Genomic DNA, 6,701 nt, shown 5'->3' with positions numbered 1-6,701 from the left:
AGCACCAAGAAGCAAGAGGTTTGACAAATTGGTGTTTCGTTCACAAAATATACGTGAATTTGCATTAGAATCCGAGAAGCTCACCGCCATTCTGCACCATGCCTACAATAACGTTGTAATTGAGATGGAAGAATTGAAAGCCAAAAGGAAAGGACATGTTCGTTATCTCACGAAGATGCTAACTTGGAATCCGTTAACGAGCTTCAAAGCCCTCCAAGGGTTCGAACAAGAGGACGTCCAAAAAATAAGCTAGGTTCAAAGTTGGACAAATAAATTGCAAATGCCTCAAAGAAGAAGAAAACGAAATCTCTAACTGAGGTAAAAGTGATGTTCTTTAAATAGGTGGTAATTGAGTTTAATTTTTTTTATAATAGTTTTGGTAATATGTGAGTTTAATTTTTGCAGTTAAACCTTTTTGATGTTGCATCAGTGGTGCAACCAAATTCTAGCCAATATCATGGACATGTTATGAATTATCAGTTCAGGGATTCAGTAGCAAGGGATTGGTTTTTGGGTGTATAGTGACAGTATTTTGGTGTAATGCTTAGTTTTTTGGGTGTATTTCTGTATTCTCATGTGTTTGACATTTTTCTTTTTTTTTTTTTTATCTTTTTCAGATGCTGCTGTTTATATTAGAAATTAGTGTTTTGTTTATATTTGTTTGTTTTAATTTTACTATATATATACAATCAAATCCTAAAGAGGTTAACAATTCAAATTTCTGATCTTTCATACCTCTTTGTTGGGTTTCAATTGAAATATGTGAGGACTCATTTTAGGTGTATACCGGTTATATTTGGGTGTATTATTAAAATAATTAGGTGTATCAGTATGTTTGGTATTGTTTCCCTTCATTTTCTTTTGAACCTATAATTTATGGCTTTTGAATATAGCACAGACAGTTTATTTATGCAAAAAAAATTTATAATAAAACTATATTAAATATTCACAAAATTTACACGAAGTGTTCAAACTATTCCAAGACTACATAACATTGAAATTAATCACTGTCAACATCATATGAATCTTTTTGACAATATGGACTCAACAACACTATAGATGGCTTGGACAATCTCACTGCTTCACTTCCCCTACTGGCTGTATTTCTGTCTCGATTCATTTCATGAAACAGAATTGGGAAGCAAATTCTACTCTAAAGTGGTCCACCTCCGCCTACATTTTAAAAGAATATTCTTTTAATCAACTCTGTTAATTTAGTAAACTAATAGAGAGTTATATAGTTTTAAACACAATTACCTGAGTCCAATTGTCCCACTCATACTTCCCCTTTTAATGTTTTGAAGTTGGATTATTTCAAGCCATTTCATTACATAAACAGCACAATCATAACTGAAAACCAAAAATAAATTAGCAAATTAAAATAGGATAGCAAGAGAAAACACAATTTACAGAGTAAAAAATTTATACCTTGTTTTTTGGCCTGAAATGTCGATGTATGGCGGTTCAATTTCACGATCTTTTTCTTGAGAGGTACCCCCAGCATATACCTTCATTCAGGAAATGACATACCCCTGAAAACAAAAAACAAAGGATCACAAACTACACCTTATTTTGAACAGAAATACACCCAAATATTAAAACACAAAAAACAGAATCAACTTACAACAAATTTATTTAGCTTCATTCTGGGTTCGGAGGGATACGTCTTATGATATGGGTCAAGAAAAAAAAATTTTTTCCTTCTAACATCAGCCACCCATAACCAGCAATGCTCCGAATAGCAAACATGTGCAAATATCTTAAGCATGTCCACATTGAACAGTGTTTTAGTTTAATTGGCACATAACCAAAGAATTGTGATAAGAAGTTTTAGAAATGAAAACTTACATATGGATGTGATGCTAATTTTTTCAGGTGCGAAAAGGGTATGAACATTTGGTAGTCTTCAATCATAAATAGCTTTTTTTTTATTTTGGCTGTAAGAATTCCCTACCTGCATGATTCCCAATAGCCGTGCTCTGCAGAATTTGTGAAATACCAAAAGAAATATTTAATACACCCAAATTTGATTACAATACACCTTACCACAATATTAGGGTGGAGACAGTAAATTGCTTCTTAAAATCATCAAATATTTTGTTGGTTCAGGATCAGGCACATAGCATTGACAATCTAAAATAACAAAAAACCCAAATTAATTACATCAATCAACATTACAGTTATATGTCATAATAAAATCATTAATCTTATTCTAATATTACTTCAGATTCAATATATGAACTAGCTTTTAGAGACGCAAAGTGGACTTTTGGCAATAGCAATGGTTCTTGGGCATTAAGGGTGCACATTGGATCATACTCATTAGTACTTCCATCTGCGTATGTCTTTACACGTGTGGCCCACAAGTAGCACTTTTCTTTCATGTCACCTGACATTTCCTTGCTCCTTGTAGGAGTTTCAAACTTTTAAAAAATTTGGCCCGCAGGCTGCTTTTCGATCGGGGGACTTTTACCCTCTGCAAAATCCATTGCTACTTTTACACCACTGTTTGCAATTTTCTCCACCAGCTCCTCTAATTGTTCGATTAGTATTAGTGTTTTAGGACTTTTTCCTTTTTGAGATCCTGGTTGCCCCCTCTTGGGTCAGTGTTTCTTCTTGACTTGAATTAGTGAAGCTAAGGCTGAGTGATGGCATCGGAAATTCTTTAGGTACGTAAGATGCTGTGTGGGCCATCATCATCAGTGCATCAATGGCTTCAGGGACTGGATTACTGCGTGTTGAAATATAAGATACTATAAGAATAAGAATAGATGAATGATATTTAAAGAGAGTTATATTATGCTGAACTTACGCTTTAGATGGAGCTGGTGACACCGTGGGTGTGCTTTCATCAAGTTTCTAGGGTTGTGGAGTGCTGCAGGGTTAGAGAAAATGAATCAAATTATAAAAAAACTAGTTACAACTCAATTCCAAGGGTATACACCCAAATAAGAAAATAATACACCCAAATAATAACCAAATACACCCGAATATTATTCCTCACCTTTTAGTTATTTCTTCACTAATTTTCTTGTTCGGGGACTTTGGGAGGGGGGGGGGATGGTTCAATTTGTGGTACAGGGCTTGGTGTTATTGTCTGGGACAGAGCCATGCATACTTGAATCGGAACTCTAAACAAGACAAAAATAAAAAGTTAAGAAAGCCCATTAAAATAGATGATTAGAAGGTTGAAATTTAGTTGTAAAACTCACATATTAAGTGGTTCAGATTGCGAATGTATCTCCATCCGAACAACAATCATCTTCTGTTGAGTTAGGTCACTGACTGATTCTTCTTCCAGACTCAACCTAAAATCCACCCAAATAATGTCAAAATACACTTGAAGCATTGAAAAGAAACATAGGCTCTGTTTTTGAGAACTTATGTAGTTGCAGATTTTTCTTTTTTTTTTTTTTTTTGCCTTTTTTCTTGAATAAAACATTAAAGGGCTTTTTTTCTAAAAAAGATATATACAGAATTAGAAGCAGATGGTAAAAAAAGAATTAAGCAACCGGTATTAGAAACAGATATTACATGCTATCCGCGGATTTGTTTACGCTGCTTTGATCTGTTTGTCCTTGAAACAAAGGATCACTCTCGCTTCCTAAGTTCACCTCTGGCATTCTAAGTATAAAATAAACATCATTCAGTAAAAATACTATTTAGTTAAATCAGGATATCAAAATTCTATCAAATAAAGGATCTTACATTTCTGATGAGTCATAGTGGCCTTCCATTGATGGGACCCCAGCTTTCTTCATCCTGGGAAACCAAGAACAATTATCAGCAACCAAAATACCTTAAAAAGGGTAATATACACCCAAATTCAACATACCCCTGTGCAGCAGCCTTTTCATTGGTTTTCTTCTTTTCTGATTCTCTTAAGAATTTTTCTATTACTTCAGTTCTAATATCAATTCTGACAGTACATTCAAAAGAACATGTTAACAAAATATAATTTTGATTATAAAGTGTAAGATAGCTTTACAAAGTATCTTACACATCATAGGATTGAATTTGTTCTTAAGAAGACGAATCCTTAACTATCTGCTTTCTCTTTTTGTATTGTATCTTGGAAATAAAAAAATTATGAATCCGACAAACACAACAAAATTGATGATAAAATACTCTCGAAAGTAGTGCATACTTTTGGGGGGAGTCTGAATTTTTTTCTTTGATTTTTGTTTTTTAATTGGTGACGATTCTTCACTTCTGAAATTAAATGAGAAACATTCTGTTATACATCAAATTTTGATAATAAACAAAAAATAAAGTGATGATAATTTCAGAATCTTACTCATCATTGGATTCACTTTTACTTTATGAAGTGGAATCCTCCAAAATCTGCTTCTTTTTCTGGATTCCATTCTCGAAGGTAAACAATTATTAGCAAAAAATATCCTAAAATTGACAAAATACACCCAAAAATATTACTTACTTTTTGGTCGTCTTGGTGGGTTGTTTCCTTCTTGGTTCCTCTGAGTCTGAAGAGGAAAAATCAAGTTCACTCTCTGATGGATCACTCTCGGATGAACTTGCCTTCTTCTTTTTTGTTTTTTTCTTTTTTTTTTCTTTCTTTTCTTTTTCTTTCATTTCCTTTAACTTCTTTTTCGTTTCCGCCTTTTCGACGATGCCCTGAAACAGTAGACACGTTATTTTACACCATCTATAAAAATAAAATACACCCAAATGACCATCTATCTCTGCTCTCATCCTTGCAACCAGTAGCTCTCTATTTCAGTTGCTAACCCAGGGCAGTCCAGGGATTGCTTCTCTCTTCTTGTCTGCGTGTTCTGTTAGATGGATATAGACTATCATCAAGGCATAGAGGCAACTGTCAATTATTTCTTTCTTTTTCAGACGGTAATTGGTTATGCCTTTGATGATGAAATTGAGCACATGGGCGCCCCAGTTGCCGTCTGTTATTTTGTGCATCTGAAAAATTGGAGCTCGGTGCACAGGAGATACTTTGTTTATCGTAGTTGGCAACAAGAACGCCATCTGAATATAGAGGATGAAAATCCTCTTGAACATCAGGCGATCTTGGTCGTTGTCAACACCGATATTCATCATTTCATCGGTCAGATTCTTTAATGTCTTTCCCTGGAACCTTTTAAAAATCAGTTTGTTCTCCTCAGAAAGTTCCTTATAACTCACTTTATTGGAAAATAGATCTCCTATAAAAAAGAAAATAATTTACACTCCAAATCACCTGAAATACACCCAAATATCACTCATATACACCTAAATTTATTACTTGATTACATGAGATTAGAATAAGATATTACAAAGAATATATTACAGAGAATGCAAGTATAGAGATTTTCTGTAATCAGTTACCTGATGCATTGAGGCCAAGGGCCACCCCTATTGTTTTGGGTTTAACTTTAATGAACCATAGCCTGTGTCTTGTTTGTTTTTGTCCAAATTAAAGGAGTTGGTTAATAGTTTGTCTGGCACATTCATTGGCAGGATGTGCATGAGGCCACCAAATTCTAATTCGCGAACGATGGCTTTCTTTGGCTCGCTCATCTTTTCAAACTTTTCACTCAATAGTCTCGTGGCACATTTTAAGTATTTGGTTTGCTGTAAACAAAGCAAAATGAGAGTCATTTAAATAATCTATATGTGATTACATTGTATTTTTTTCACCTTGGCTCTTGGTTGTCATTTTTACTGTAAGGAATAAGAAATACTATCAATAGATAAAAATATCAGGCAAGTATCAGACACATACACCTAAATACCATCCTCATATACCCAAATCCAGTCCTATACACATTTATTATTTTTTCGATTACACGAAATTAAATGAGTTCAAAATGATATTCAACTCAACCAAACATGCATACAATGATACTACAAGGTCAAGCATAAGTAAACAGCACCAGTTACACTTCAATACTCTTAATAGATTACATGACGTTATATGAGTTCAGAATGATATTTAAGTTCAAAATGCCACTAGAAGCACCAGTCACATTCGAATTCTAACATATACGCCCAAAAATCGGCCATATACACCCAAAAATGATTTCACTTGAAATACAATACAGAGTTTATATGTATATAAACTCACTTCAAAAACATGCACAAAACAGATAAAAACACACGTTAAACCATTCACTAGAAGTACGTAAAACAGCGTAAACGACTTGAACAGTTTCATTAGAACAATAATATCAAATCTAAACCAAGAACAGTGAAACAGAGAGAGAAATACGACGATGTAATGCTTCGCATTTGAAATAAGAAACAGAAATCTGAAAAACCTAGAAGAACAGTGAAACAGTATTTTGAATAATGTTTCTTCTTTCTTTTTGGTTTTTTTTTTTATGGAGATTTGGAAGTTTTCTTGTTGATTTCGTCTACTTTTGGAGAGGAGTTTGAAACTTTCTTCAGAGTTGCGGTTGGTTTCGAATGTGGCTTGAATATCAAGGGTTGGAGTTTTGATTGACGAAGAAGAAGAGACGTTCATAATGGTGAGTAGCGCACTTTGAAAACGGTTCACTCGCGCATCTCTTTACGCTCGAGTGGGAGGAGTAAAGCATGCGTGTTTTTTGTTAGGCTTGACCCAATTTGTAGGACTTGTAAGCTAAAAAGGTTTGTATGTGTAGCATAACTGTTGAAATATACTTACATTAGTAAAAATTACTACAATTATATCATAAAGTTGAATCAGACACAAAAAAAAAAAAATC

Source organism: Arachis ipaensis, chromosome B09 (genome assembly GCF_000816755.2).
Source record: "Arachis ipaensis cultivar K30076 chromosome B09, Araip1.1, whole genome shotgun sequence".
Taxonomy (NCBI): domain Eukaryota; kingdom Viridiplantae; phylum Streptophyta; class Magnoliopsida; order Fabales; family Fabaceae; genus Arachis; species Arachis ipaensis.
The sequence above is the reverse complement of the archived record's forward strand: the minus strand, read 5'-3'. Positions refer to the sequence as shown.